Source organism: Aethalodelphis obliquidens, unplaced genomic scaffold, assembly GCF_003676395.1.
Source record: "Aethalodelphis obliquidens isolate GAN/ISIS:26980383/991018 unplaced genomic scaffold, ASM367639v1 scaffold51, whole genome shotgun sequence".
Classification (NCBI taxonomy): domain Eukaryota; kingdom Metazoa; phylum Chordata; class Mammalia; order Artiodactyla; family Delphinidae; genus Aethalodelphis; species Aethalodelphis obliquidens.
Genome location: NW_020837995.1, coordinates 8163852 through 8177737, shown reverse-complemented (window position 1 = coordinate 8177737; position 13886 = coordinate 8163852). Strand labels below are relative to the sequence as shown.

Below are 13886 nucleotides of genomic sequence, written 5' to 3'. Positions count from 1 at the left end.
CCTTTCTGCTCTGTGACTTGAAAAGCTTCCTCAGCGTCCTTTCTCTGGATGACTGCCCTTCTCTAATAATAGTAATAATAATGCCTGCCGATTACTGAATGCTTCAGGTGGGCCAGGCCCCATGCTAAGCTATTTACACGTGTCATCACTCAAGTCTTTACAACCACCCTGGGACAGAAGTACTATACTGTTATTATTCTCATTTTACAGATGAGGAAACAGATGAGGCTCAGACTGGTTAAGGAATCAGCTCAGGGTCTTATAGCTTTTGAGCGGTGGAGCCGGAATTTCAACCCAAGGGTATCTGTCCCCAGTCCGTTCTCTTAACTCTGTCCTGCTCAGAGGTTCCCGGTGCCAGGGACTGTCTGATATGACTTGACCGTGTGGGGTCAGGTCCCTGGGAGCAGCTGGTGGGGGAGGTGCTGGTAATTTGCCTCTTTGTGCCAACTCTGCCTGCCACCCAGGACGGGTATGTCATGTGACACAGAGAAGTCGGGAGGTGGGGTGGGGATATCCCTCCTCCATTTCTGATGAGGGCATGAGGATGCCCACATGGCCCTGGGTATGAGGGGCAGAGGGGGGCCTCAGTTTCCACCACCCTCTCACTGAGTCATGAGCCAGCACCCTGCCTGAAGTCCCTGAATCAAGCCATCTGTCCTTCACAGACCCAGAATGGGCCAGGCGCCATCAGGCCCACATGCAGTCACTGCTGGGGAAGTGGGGCTGCACACCTGCTTGCTACCTGCTTGGAGGAGCCCCTTGGGGCCTGGGCTCCAGGGGGGTAGATGCCCACTCACCCTGAGCCCCCAGCACTAGGAGAGAGGCACTCTTTGGAGCAGATCCCTTCCTCCCCCTCTCTTTTGGGCTGTCCCACACCTGTCCCTTCCTGCTCTTGGGGTGGCCTGGGCCAGTGCCCCTCACCCTGATGGGACCATCCATCTCTCTGCTGCTGGGAGGCAGTGCGAACCTCTCAGGTTCTGGGAGCGTGAATTGAGAAAGTTGAGGCTGCTAAGCCCTTGGGGTCCTTAGGCAGGAAGGAGGTAGAATCTAGCTGCAGAGACCATGGGTTCCTGCAGGACTGGAGCCCTTCTGCCTTTCTAGACTTCCAGCGTGTCTCAGCCTTAGCTTCTTGATGTGTATAGCGGGGGAGAGGGTGCCCCTCTCCTTTGGGAAGGTGGTGGAATGATGAGGTCTAGAGCACTGGGGTACAGGGGCCCCAAGGACCAGCACCCCCAAACAGGGTGAGAGTTCTTGGCCCTCGGCCCTCACAGCTGCTGAAGGGACCAAGGAGGAAACTCCCCTTCCCCACGCCATGCGTGCACACAGCTGCCACAGGGAGCAATGGAGTTCGGTTTAGTGTGCCATGGGGGCAGAGTCCCAGGGTTCTTCCAGGAGAACTTGCTATTAAATCAACGCAACAGGTCTATCCACTCCAGATCCTGGAGAGAGAACCCCAGCTCCAGCTGGCAGCACCATCTGGGCCCAGTTAGGTGTTCGGGGAAAGTCCACTGGACTCTCCTGCCTGGCCGCCGGACAGATGTGTCCCTCTGCCACCCTGAACTTCAGCAGAAGGAAATGACCACACCCAGAAGCCTCCAGCCTCTTTCTGCCTTTTTCTCAAGTGTATATATGTACTAGGCTTCCTGTGCCAATGAGAATATATAGGCCTGTCTCCCCTAAATGAAAACTGACACTGGCGGCTGAACTTGCCTGATAGTTCCAAAGGGATCTGGTGACCTGGGGTGAGCCACCCAGATGCAGAAGCCGCTGTCCACCCACCTCAAGGAGCTAAAGCAGGGGCAGGGCAAGCTGCGGCACCCTTCCCGGGTGCATGGGGGCATGAGCTACGCTGGGGAGGGTGGCAACAGAAGGAGCTACCTCTGTGCTAAGGACACTCATTTTAGAGACATGATGAATTCCTTTAATATCTTCTCACTATGATCGCTTCGCAGCCCCTGCTCTTAATGGGCTCCAGAGTTCCATCCAACTGTCTGTTGCTGGCAATTCAGCTCTCTGGCTGGCATTTCTGCTGGCAGAACTGACCGCTGGGAAGCTTCCTGAATGGATGCCCTTCATCGTCCTTTCCTCTCTGCTCTGAGCCTCCAGCAGCTGCCCCCAGTCTAAGGCCAGGGCAGGGTTGCGACTGGCACCCACGCCCTGGAGCCCAGGGCCTGACTTTCAGGAAGGACAGGTGAGTTGGGCGAGTGGAAGGCTTGTGCCAGACCAGGTAAGAGCCCCAGCCAGAGTCCAGGGAAGGAAAGAGTCTCAGGAAGCATGATGTTGGCTGCCCAAGCCCCATCCACAATCATCTGGGGGGAACACCTTAGCTCTAAATGCATGAAGTTCACAGGCTCTGGGCCACGTGGCCTCATGGGAACTTGCTGCAGAGCTTGTGGAACTCCACCTTCTGCGTCTGCCCTGGGTTAGAAGGCATGACCTAACTACCACTTGGCTGGGCTGGGCTCTGCTTAGAGGGTCCTAGGGTAGCGGGTGGGGCAGGCAGCTACTGCCATCCTTTCTCAGGGTCTTTCCTTCTTTAATCTCTGGACCACACCTTGACTGCCCTGGGGTGGGCCTGTGGAAACTTCATGTGAACCCTGAGGCAAAGGGTCCTGGTGTGCACTGCCCCGCCCTCCCCAGTGGCTCTTGCTGGGATGATGGACCATCTGAGGCAGCCCCTCCTCCTGTCTGACCGTCCTGTCCTCTACAGAAGCCCTGCATATGCTTGCTAACTGCCTGGCCTTGCATTCTTGCCCCTGGGTCTGGCTCCACCCTTTCCCAGGGTCCGAGACCTCTACCTTTCTCCACCTTGCCTGACCCCTGACACCCCATCTTCCAACAAACCCCACTATAGTGGAATATAAAAGACTTCTTGTCCAGCTCGTGCCTGGGGTCAGGGAGACAAATGACAGACAACAGGCCACCTGCTTCTGGGATCTGACCTCTGATGGTGGGTGTTTAAATTCCTGCCTGGGGTCATGGTATATAACTGGTGAAAAGACCACCTGAGGTAAAAGGTCTCCTGTGTTCCTCCCGCTCAGGGTCTGCCCCAGAATCTCTTTCATCCCTAGATACTACTATCATTACCCCCTCCTTTGGCTTAAGACATTAACAGGCTTCTGTTTAAAATGTAAAATGCTTCCTGGGACAAGAAATTGAGTCTATCCATTTACAAATTAGCTGGATCTGTTTATCAGAGAGTGGGCGGGTCCCAGGAGTGGGCCGGGCCTCTTCTTGGGGGGTGCTGGTGAATAAGCGTGGGCTGAGCTGGGGCTCCAGGTCCATCGAGATGCAGGGGCTCGGGGTGGGCAGGAGGCACAGAGGAGTAAGGGGACCTGTCCTCCTACTGTGTTAGGCCAGGCCGCCTCTCTCAAGCCATCCTGTTACCTGGCAGCTCTCACCTGTCCCTGCTTGGGGGTGCGTTTGCTAATACTGCTGATGGAAAGGCAACCTAGACTGGGAGGCGAGGACCTCCAGGCCTGAAGCTGACTCTGTCACCAGTTAGTTCTGTGATCTTAGGACCCCACTTACCTTCTCTGGGTTCTGTTTCCCTCTATGAAATTATGAAGGCTGCATTAAACATTCTTTGGGCCTCCCTTTGGCTTGAATGTACTACAGCAGTCCAAGGCGGCTAGCTCCTTTCTGGGGCAGCCCTTTTCCTCCTCTGCGCTCCTCCCCACTGACCCGAGACCGTGCTCTGGATGCACAGTTGGTCCCCGGCTCCCTGCACTCTCTGTGCCTTCTTGCACAATTCCATATGGAGCCTCATTCGAAGCCGGAAGAAAGAAAATGGAGGCTGGAGGCCCCATGCCAGGACTGAACCAGAGAACCAGTCCTCCCGGTTTTAACCCCGCTGCCACCGCTGCAGCACTCAGGAGCCTCAGGGGCTGGGTGGACAGGCAAGCAGCAGGGGCCTTGAGCAAGGTGACTGGTTCATTGCTATTTGCCCTGGGGTGAGTGGGTTGGGTTCCGGGTGCACGGGGGTCAGAGACCAGGACAACGAACGAACCAGCTGACCTGAGCTTCCTGGGCCTGCTTCTCTGAGCACGCAGAGGCCGCCCCCAGGTCCTGGGCAGCCTGAGTGCCTGGCCTGAGCAGGTGCGGAGCAGCTCCAGCTCAGACAGACCCAGGCCCCACTGAGTCCACGGGACAGAGAACACAGCCCTGACTTCACCCCGTTAGCCAGAGGCCCGGGGCCCAAGTGCTTGGCAAACTCAGGCAAACCAGAGCCAGGCTGAAAGGTGCCAGTGTTTGCTGACTGAGGCAGCACTTCGAGGGGGAAAGTTTAACCACAGAGAAACCACAGGTGTAAAAAAAAAAAAGGTCATCACTGTCCCCCTGTAAAGTCTCTGCACTGCCTGGTGGGTCAGAGTGAGGTTTTATAGAAAATGCTGACCAGTGTAAGTGTCCTTTTGCTGGGGCTGATGTGGCCCCTTGCAGTTGCGAGGGAATGGTCCCTGCCTCCATGCTAATTCTCCCCAGGGTATGAAAGTCTGTCCTGTTCAGCTTTCCTTTCCACTGCTCTGTTGAAGCCTGTAAGTTCCCCCGGGGCAAGGGCTCCAGCACTCCACCCCAGTATCCCCCATCCTGCCACCGGTGTTTGGTACTTCGTAGTCAGGCCATAGCTCTTTCCTGCCTGCAAGCGACTGAGCCAGAACAAGGTGCCAGTGGCCACCACCTAGTGCTGCCTAGAGCTCACACCCTGCCCAGAAAAGCCAAATCCCCCTTTATCCCACACCTCACACCTCTCACCTTAGCCCCCAGTGGGCCCTCGGGCTGAGCTTGGAAGGGGCAGCTTCCCAGGACCAGTCGGCCTGTTCACCCCGGGCAGGAGGGTCAGCCCTGCTTCAGGAAGTTGAGAGCTCTTTCGAAGCTTCCATTTTCCATGCTCTACTCCAACCTGTTGGCTACTCCACTTCTTTTAGGGACAGGCTGCAGAAGGCCTGCTAATGAGGTTTGCTAGCAGCCTTCCTACTGCCCGAGTCTCCTTCCCACTCAGGTGTGGAATGCATCCTACAGGAAGGGCTCCACTTCCAGCCACAGGTCAGCTTCCCATGAGTCCTTCCTGCCTTCTGCGCCCAGGACACAGTGCGCAGAGGCGCCTCTGGGGCCGTTCCGGTGAGGAATGAGGTCTCTCAGGGTCTCCGCCTCCGCCCAGCCCGGCCCTCCCACCAAGGCGGTAGGTATAAGAAAGCCGTGGTCCTGAGTCCTCCCTGAGCTTTTCCTCTCCTCCTGGCCTCTGCCTTCCGCTCCCTCCTGGGCCGGCCAGCTGCCACCCTGCTGGCCTGCTGTTTGTCCGGTGCTCCCCAGCCTCTGCCACTCTGTCCCCACCTGGGCACCAGTTGCTGCTCAGCTCTGCATACACGGGGCACCGCCAGGCTTGGAGTGGCCTTTCTCCAGGAGCTGGGAATACGCCCAAAGCTGGTAACCCCACGGCTAGTAAATACTCCCATTTTCCTCTTCCTGGAGCCAGGTATGGGGATTAATTGAGTGGGAGACACTTGGGTTCATCCTGACTCTGGTCCCATGGGCTCTTCCAGGACAGGGGGCATTCCTGGTCATTCTTGGGAATTATGCACAGAGTGGGTTTGCCATGGCCGGAGGCCCCAGACCTGCCTGCATATTTCTCTGTGCCTGGTACATCCCAGGGGGCTCCGCTCACCAAGAATGTCTGTCCTTGGGGGACCGAACTGTCCATGCGGCCACCATACTCTCCTCTTGCGGCCACTCTCAGGTGCACAGAGCTTTCCACACAAATCAGGGGCTCCCAGAAAGCTTGCTCCTGGTGCCGACCCCTCTTGACTAGGCACCCTGGTCACCAGGGCTCCCAGGTTTGTCACTCCTGAGCTGCAGAGAGGACCCCTTGCTTGGCCCAAAGGCCTTATTCTCAGCTAGATGAGCTTCTGTGGGGCCGAGTCCCAGGCGCACCGGGGCCCATGCAGCCCAGAGCTCATCCTCTACTTCAGGAACCCGGTTCCCACCAAAACCGCTCAGGGAAAGACCCCAAGCAGGACCCCCCGACCTTGGTGTGCGATGCCAGGGAAAGAGCAAACTACACTGTATGAGCCTTGCTTCTTGGTGGGGCCCCAGTGCTTTAGAAACCCGAGCTCACTGGGCCTGAGGTCCCTGGAGCCAACCAGGTCCTTAACACTGCAGGGGAGTCTGAGGTCTGTGAGGAAACACGGTGCTCTCAGCCAGGCAGCCCCCTGAATCCGGCCTGAGGCTGAGTTTCAGAGTCAGAGTCTGTGCCAAGTCAAGCTCAGCACAGGGGCGTGACTTGGATCCCGGGACCCAGCGGATGCTCCATAAATATCTGTGGGATGCACGCATGGGGGGAGTGTCCCAGAGGCGGTGGGGCCTCCTGGAGGGGCGTCCTGGTGGCACTGGCACGGCCCAGCAGGAAGGGGAGTTAAAGGCAGGAATAGCAGAAGTAAGCATATCTCTCCCTGGCCAGGGAGCCAGAGGCCAGCTTGGAAGGGGGTGCTTCAAAATCCATCTGGGAAGGGAGTGGCAGTTTGGGCGGGGTGTGGGGCTCCTTAGCCCAGGAACCCACAGCTGCCCGCCCTGTCCCAGATGGTGGGCAACCTGGACACCTTGGCACCCCACCCCGCCAGGGAGGCCCGCGCCGCCGTGGCAGCAGGGACCTTACCTTGGCCGTCCTCTGGGCCCCGAGCTCCCTGCTGCAGGCCGGTGCTTGCCTCTAGCCCAGGAAGCGGCACTCCCTTCGGGCAAAAAAGAAAAAAAAGGAACAGAAAAAGAAAACCTCAGTGCTTTTCTCGCCCAGCCGCTTCTCCCGAAGGCTCCTGGTTGGTGTCGTCTTGCCTCTGTGGGCACATAGCCTTCTCCCTCTAGCAGCTTACTCACTGGTGTGGAGGCGGGGAACCCACACCAGAGCACGTCCTGTGGGGTCAGGGGTCCGGGGCGCTGGCTTGAGCACCAGCCTGATCAGTGGCCCTGCTGTGTCCTGAGTATGGGGGAGCAGAGCCCTGGGCAGCATCCTTCCCAGGGATGCACCCATGAGAGCTCGGCGGAGGACACACGTAGCTGCTGATGGGCACTGCACCGAGAGGGACAGAATTGCTGGTAGGAAGCTGTTTCCTTAGTGCCTTAGTGATTAGGGCTGTCAGAAGAGGAGGCAGCCCAAGCACCATCCGGTGCCCCCGGCGGGTTGGCTTCCATCCTTGGACCACCCCCTACCCTGGCACCCTGCCGTATCTCTGTCCCGTGGACTCAGTGGGGCCTGGGTCTGTCGGAGCTGGAGCTGCTCCGCACCTGCTCAGGCCAGGCACCTGGTGTCCTTTTCCACAGCACCCATCTTGGGGCCTGGGCGGGCCCAGCATCAGTCAGGATGAACTGCTGCTAAATCCCTCATCCCCAGTCTCTGCCAGCTCCCCTGCGGCCTGCTCTCACACACACACCTGCTCCTCTCACACACACATGGGGCCGCACCCGGCGCACAGCCACCTACCTGCCCAGGCCAGCCTAAGCCAATCCAGCCTCGTTCTCCAAATGCCACTCGGACCCTAGGAGCTGCTCATTTACAGAAATATCCCTTAGGAGGTGAGTTCAAAGCCAGCCCGGAGGACGCCAGTCAGCATGGACCAGACTCCCCTTCTCCCGACACCTCCAGAGGACAGGCAGCCTCATCACCATATCTGCCGTTGCACTTTGCCGGCTGACATCTCTCCCCGGCCCCTCAGGCCCCCACAGCGTCTTCCATATCCTTAGCGGGTGGCGGCAGACTCGTGGCAGGTCCCATCTTCCCTGGAGCCCCAGGTAGGGAGGGGAGAGCTAGAAGGGGCGGGACTCAGGTGCAGCTCCAAGTTTCCAGTTCCCAAAATAATCAGATGCAAAAGGGAAGGAAGAAACCTCCAGGCCAGCGGTGACTCAGTGCCCGTGGGCCGGCTTAGTCACCTGGATGGCTGCTCCTGGCTCCTGGCACATCAGGCAGGGAGCGATGTCCTTCCCCCTGCTGCCGGCAGCAGGCTGTCAAAGGGAGCATGTCCAAGGAGCCCCAGCTGGCCCAGGGCTCCTGGCAAGCGGCACTGGCGGGCTCTGGCCTCCGCCCCAGCCACGCACGCCTCCTCCACGGAACACCTCGGCTCACTTTGGGATTTCTCCATTAAATCCTCAGGCATCAACCCGCTCTCGTTTGGGGTGCCGAGCTGCTTCAACGTTGCTTGGCAATTTTGATATCGTCGGAGGTTGCCATGGGGAGGAGGGTGATGTCATTGACACAAAAAGCCCACTGAATTTACAAATCAGCTGGGGCTGGAGCTATTTATAAAAACACGTTTTTTTCCTGCCTTCCTTTACTGAGGGGGAGGTGGGGGGAAGGGCTGCCTGCCTAGCTCAGTGCAAGCCTCCCTCAGCCCCTGGGAAGCCAGACCTCCCAGGCTCCCCACTCCCAGAGATGTAGGATTCAGAATTCGGGGTTGGGACCTGGCTGCCCAGCCACAGCTGGCTGAGCTTGCCTTTAGGGGTCTCGGCTGGTTTTGCTGTGAAGGGTGAGACAGCGGCACGCAGGGGGTGGCGGGCAGCATGGGCACCGGCTTCCGGGGTCGGCAGGGACCCTTTGTTTCCCAGACCCTGATCAGAAACAGGGGCCTTTGCAGGTGAGAACTTGAGCTCCCCAGGGGCCAGGCAGAGCTCAGCCTTCTACAGTGCCCTCCCGGTCCCTGGACCCACCTGTCCCCTCACTGGCTCCTTTTCTTCTCCCAGTGCCCAAGCCCAGTCTCGGCCCCTGCTCCTCTCCCCTACACTTGCCCACACTCCCGCTGGAACACCATCCTCTCCATGGCTTTGACCGTCAACCTGGAAATGCTCACTCCAGAGCCCAAGTCACAGCTGCCCCAGTGGAGGCACCACCCTGACCCGCCAGTTCCCGCCCCAGTGCCCACTGCTGCTGAAGATGGAAACCCACCGTTCCCCTTGACGCTTCTCACCCCCCAGCCCAAGGCGGCACTAAGCTCTTCGCGTTAATTTTGAAAACTCTTTCATGGATTTTCTTCCATAGGGAAACAACGTGGTATTTGGTTAAAAGCCCAGGTTCTGAGTTTTTCCTCCTGAGTTCACATCCCAGCTTTACCGTTCATCAGCTGAGTGACCTTTAGCGTGTTATTTAATCACCTGGACCTCAATTTCCTCATCCATAAAATGGGGATGATTTCACCTGCCTACAGGGTTGTGGGAAATAAATGAACGAAGCTCCTGGCATAGGAACTGCTCATCCTGAGAGCTCAGAAAACATCAATGTTCTCAGCTTTCAGCTTCATGGCTGTGCTCGTTTTGTCACTCATTCTTATCCACGCACCAAACAGCAGCAGGTCCATCTTCCAAACCATGACTCCAGTCACCTCCCATGTAACAGTCTCAGGCTGCACACACAGACATTTTGATTGAGCTGCACAGCATTGGACCATGTGGCATTAATCATAAAAACTCAGTTAGGTTTTCTAATGACCAGCCATCTTGAGCAGGAAAGGGATTTTTTGACAGCCATCAGGTAACTAACTCCCAGCACTGATAAGTCTGGAGAATCAAGTCCAGGACAGAAGCCGGGCAGCCCTGAGGTCTCTGGCCATTGGACCTAACTCCAGAGTCTCCACGCTTCCCCCACCTGGACGGAAGGTGCTCCCACCACGCGCTCCACCTGATGCCCCTTGGCACCTGGTCCAAGAGCAGGGGGAGTCTGGTTGGAGGCTCAGGTCACGTGTCCACCTCTGGCCTGGCAGAGGGGAGGGTAGCCTGGTCAAATGTTCCCATTACCCACATGAGGTGGGGAAGAAGATTAGGGTGCTGGAGGCCAAAAACCAGCCAAGGGTCGCCATGGGTCTTGGCTACATTTTCTCATCCTCTAAAATTCCTGAGCATGATAATCTATCATTGTCGATTCTGTTAGTCTTGTCTTCAGGGACTTCTGAAAGCTGATGCCTGCACAGGCTGGAACTTGTTCCTCTACCATCATGTTGCATGGCTTCCTGATTTGGTGAGGACACCTGCCAACCTAGATCCCTTTCCTCACAGGTTGTAGAAAAGGGGGAATCTGCCAGCCAATGGAAGAAATCCTGCAAAGGCTTGGCTGCCTGTTGTAGAAGGCAGTTGGCCAGATGCCTGTGTTCTTGGGCCAGTGGTATGCCCTGTGCCCTTCCTTATCCCAGCAGAGTCACCTCTGCTAATCCCAGCAGGCTGCGTTCTCGAGGGCAGGAAACCCAGCATGGTGCCCGGTACATAGTAGATGCCTTTGCAAACTTTGTTGAATGAGTGAATGCATGAAGCGGTTCTGTGCTCTGGTCACCCTTACTTGGAATACAGTGAATCATGGCTGAAAGGAATTCTAGAATCATCAGCCCTGCCCCGCCTTCTGCAGGTGAGAAAACTGCAGCCCCCAGAGATTAAGTGACTCAGCAAAGCCACAGAGGAAATTAGAGGCAGAGTCGGGACTGCAACTCTGCTTTCCTCCTCACAGGCCCGTTGTTCCCTTTGCGGCCCATGCAGCCCGTTCTAGGTCAAGCCCCGAGTGTGACGTATCTGTAATTTAGTCCAAGGCAGCAGCGGTGCTGTCACTGAGGGCATTTCTGCCTTTTACTCTTGGCTCCCAGGAAGTGGCAGCATGTGAATCAGCCAAAATGGTGTTTTTACAATAAAGTCTTTCACTTTACTCTCCATTTTGCTTTTGAAAATAGAGATATACCTAAAGCCTCAAAAGCAACTTGCCTCCTCTGTACCATTTTGGTGAGTCAGGTTCCGTTGGACTGACTGCTTACACCGAAATGTCCCACCGCATGGCTTTAAGCAAATCGTCTGGGGATGGGTTTGGAAAGGCCCTCTAACAGCGACGTCCTCACATTTTCGTAGATGCATGCTTCCCCAGCTTTCCTTAAGAATGACAAGTTTCAGAAACAAAGTCTAGGGTTCCAGCGTGTGGGAAAAATGCCTTTTTACTGCCAACTTTTTCTCGATCTTTAGATTCTTCCCCACACTTCCCGCCCCCCCCTTGTGCTGTGTGTATAGAGGGTGCTTCACACGGGCCTTTCTGACGGCTGTGTGGGCCTGTCACCGCCTGCCCACACTCGTCAGCATCTCTCGCCGCAGGGCCAGGAAGGGAGGAACAGGTCTGCCTGCCTTCACCCCCTACCATCCCAAGCTGGGGCAGGCTCCAGAAGGGAAGGGCTGGTATTAAGGGGCAGGTATTGTCACTGGGGCCTGTGTCCTGCGTTCCAGGGCTGGTATTACCTCAGAGGTGCCCCTCAGCCCTGGGCCTCCAGGTAAGAGGCAGGGGCCCCACCTTCAAGAGGTTTTCCCAAATGGCTTCCCACAGGGCAGGTGGGGTTCCCAGGAAGCAGATGCCTCCAGAGAACCCGCCCACCCTCCAAGGTGGTGGTAGCAAAAGGGAGAGTGACCAGTCGAGTCCTGGGGGTGGTCCTCAGTGGGAAGGAAGCATCGGGGCCTTGTCAGATGCTTGGGCCCCTTCTGTGCCTCTCCTCCTGCCCTGCTCCTTCTCCCTCCTGTGGGTGTGGAGGGAGCAGGGAGGCCAGGGTAATCGGGTATTCTGGTAGCGGGGCAAGGTGTGTGGAAGACTCCTGGCAGAGGGCCGAGAGTGTGACTGGCAGAATTCTCTCCACCACACTCCATGGAGTAGGACAGCCTGCCGGGCTGCGTATTAGGGAATTTCTCCAGGAACTCTTCTTCAACAAAAGCAAATTGGAAAAGCCCAGGAGTTACTACTGCTGCCGGCCAACGGCCTTGCTGCCCTGCCACTGTCCCTCTGGCTTTGATCAGAAGGCCCAACGCTGGCCCTCTGCCTAGAAGCAAAGAGGGAATGACGAGGCCTTCCGGTAGCCCAGGCTGGGCTGCGGAACCTGCCTGTACGCTGATGGGCAGGGGAGGTGGGGAGGAAGCCAAGGGGCCGCGGCATAGACTGAGGGAAGTCAGGGATTGTTCCCTGAGAAGCTGGTCTAGCGTCCCCCATGCTTCCACCCCACAGTGCCCCGGCTTCTGGGGCAACTGGGGGAAGCAAGAAGAAAGGGTAATAGGGTCGTGGCCAACGGGGAGATAGACCCAGAGAAGATGGCAGTGTTAGCAGATGGCCTGGGAAGCAGAAGGTGGGCACCACTTCGTATGGTCTTCCCTTCTTGCTTGTCCCTTCTTACTTGCTGGAAGAAACCCAACTTATTTGGATGTATACTCTTCTCCTTCCTGTGTGCTCAGGGAAGGGCCCCTCCCCAGCACCAGCCCTAGGGGTGAATCTTGATTAGTTTAAACCAGTCTTGCTAATTCCCTTCCTTTTGCCAGGGATTGGTTTAGGCCCTAGGCATGTGACAACTGAGACAGGAGTGCAAGTTTGCTGGGAGTTTTTGGGAAAAATTTCCTTGTGCTGCTCCAAGTTGTAGAGCTTGCTGTGGTAGCCAACTGGGTTCTAGAAGGGGACCCAGCCTGAGGACAAAAGCCAACATGCTGAGGATGGCAGAATAGGTGGAAACAACATGGGTCTTCCATGAATTGCTGGGTTCAGGCTGTTATGTGAGATAACAGATATTCTTACCTTTTACGCTAGTTTCGATTTTCTGATTTTTGCAGCTGAAAACTACCCGATACAGACCAGCTCCAACCCCTGCCATGCCCTGATGGCTCCCAGGACACCCTAACCCATGCTGACCCTCACTTCTTCAGTGTCCTAACATATCTGCTCCATCTGCCTTACCTTGAGATTCCTTTGACTTACTTGTCTCGATATTCTCTTGGCTTTTAACCTGTAATATCCTGTTCTGCTAACTAAATTATAAACTCTCTGAAGGGAGAGAGCATGTCTTACATTTCTTTATATCCTTCATGGTGCCTGTCATTAAATGTGGAGTGCCAGTAGAGTTTAAAAACATTCATTGGCTAAACATCTTTGCCACATTCCAAGAGATTACTTGCTGTCCTGAAGGGGGTAAATGAACATTTATCAACAGAGTAAAACAGGAGTCGACAGGTTGCAGCTGAAGGCCTGAGTGAATAAGAATGTCAGGCATCTCCATTGTAGCTTAGATTCCACGACGATGGATTACACCAGCTCAGCTGCCTCCTGTGCCCAGCTCTGGGTTGGCTGTTGGGCAGACAGAGCCAAATCCACTGCTTGCCAGGAGCCATGAAATTTTCATGTTTAGCAACTATACTGTGTTATTAATTCTCACAACAGCCCTTTGGGGTAGAAGCCTCAGCACTAATTTATAGATGGCAGATTGACCTGCCCTGATCAAGAAGCCAGTATGGGGCTTCCCTGGTGGCACAGTGGTTGAGAGTCCGCCTGCTGATGCAGGGGACATGGGTTCGTGCCCTGGTCCGGCAAGATCCCACATGCCGCGGAGTGGCTGGGCCCGTGAGCCATGGCCGCTGAGCCTGCGCGTCCGGAGCCTGTGCTCTGCCAACGGGAGAGGCCACAACAGTGAGAGGCCCGTGTACCGCAAAAAAAAAAAAAAAAAAAGCCAGCATGGAGCAGAACTGGGGTTGGAGCCCAGGTTTTCCAGTTCATGAATCGGATTTATAGGGCTTCCTATTTTCTGCCTTTCCTTTTTCCTACTAAGCAAGTGGTCACTTTTTATCCATTGGCTCAGGAGAGGGATGTAGCAGAGGGTAATATAGAAATAGTTCTGAAAGCCTAAGCTCTAGCAGCAAGAGTCTCAGGAAGAGACTAAATGTCTTGGCCTTAAATGGGGTGAGTAGACCCTGCTCCCTAAGTCAGAAAGTGCTTCCCCTGGTGGGGGAGAGGAGTGAGATACATCTGCAGGTGGCTAGAGGGAAGGGATCTGCATCTTGCTTCCCACTAATGTGGGCAGCAAGACCTGTCTGTTACATACTGTCAGAGCAAACAGGACCAGAGGCAGCATTTAAGATTCCTGTGC

At 56.1% G+C, this 13886-nt stretch overlaps 1 protein-coding gene across 4 annotated transcripts in view; it reads right to left on the bottom strand.

Moving 5' to 3' along the window:
- Positions 1-7796, bottom strand: part of PAK6 (p21 (RAC1) activated kinase 6) — a 34669-nt gene extending 26873 nt beyond the window's left edge. Inside the window, exons 1-2 of one of the 4 annotated variants that reach the window (XM_027083863.1) lie at positions 7469-7796; positions 6650-6722 (exon numbers count right to left, since the gene is read on the bottom strand). The gene's annotated coding sequence lies outside the window, so the exon portion shown is untranslated. The other 3 variants (XM_027083869.1, XM_027083865.1, XM_027083867.1) reach the window with 3 other exon arrangements.
- Positions 7797-13886: the final 6090 nt, after the last annotated feature.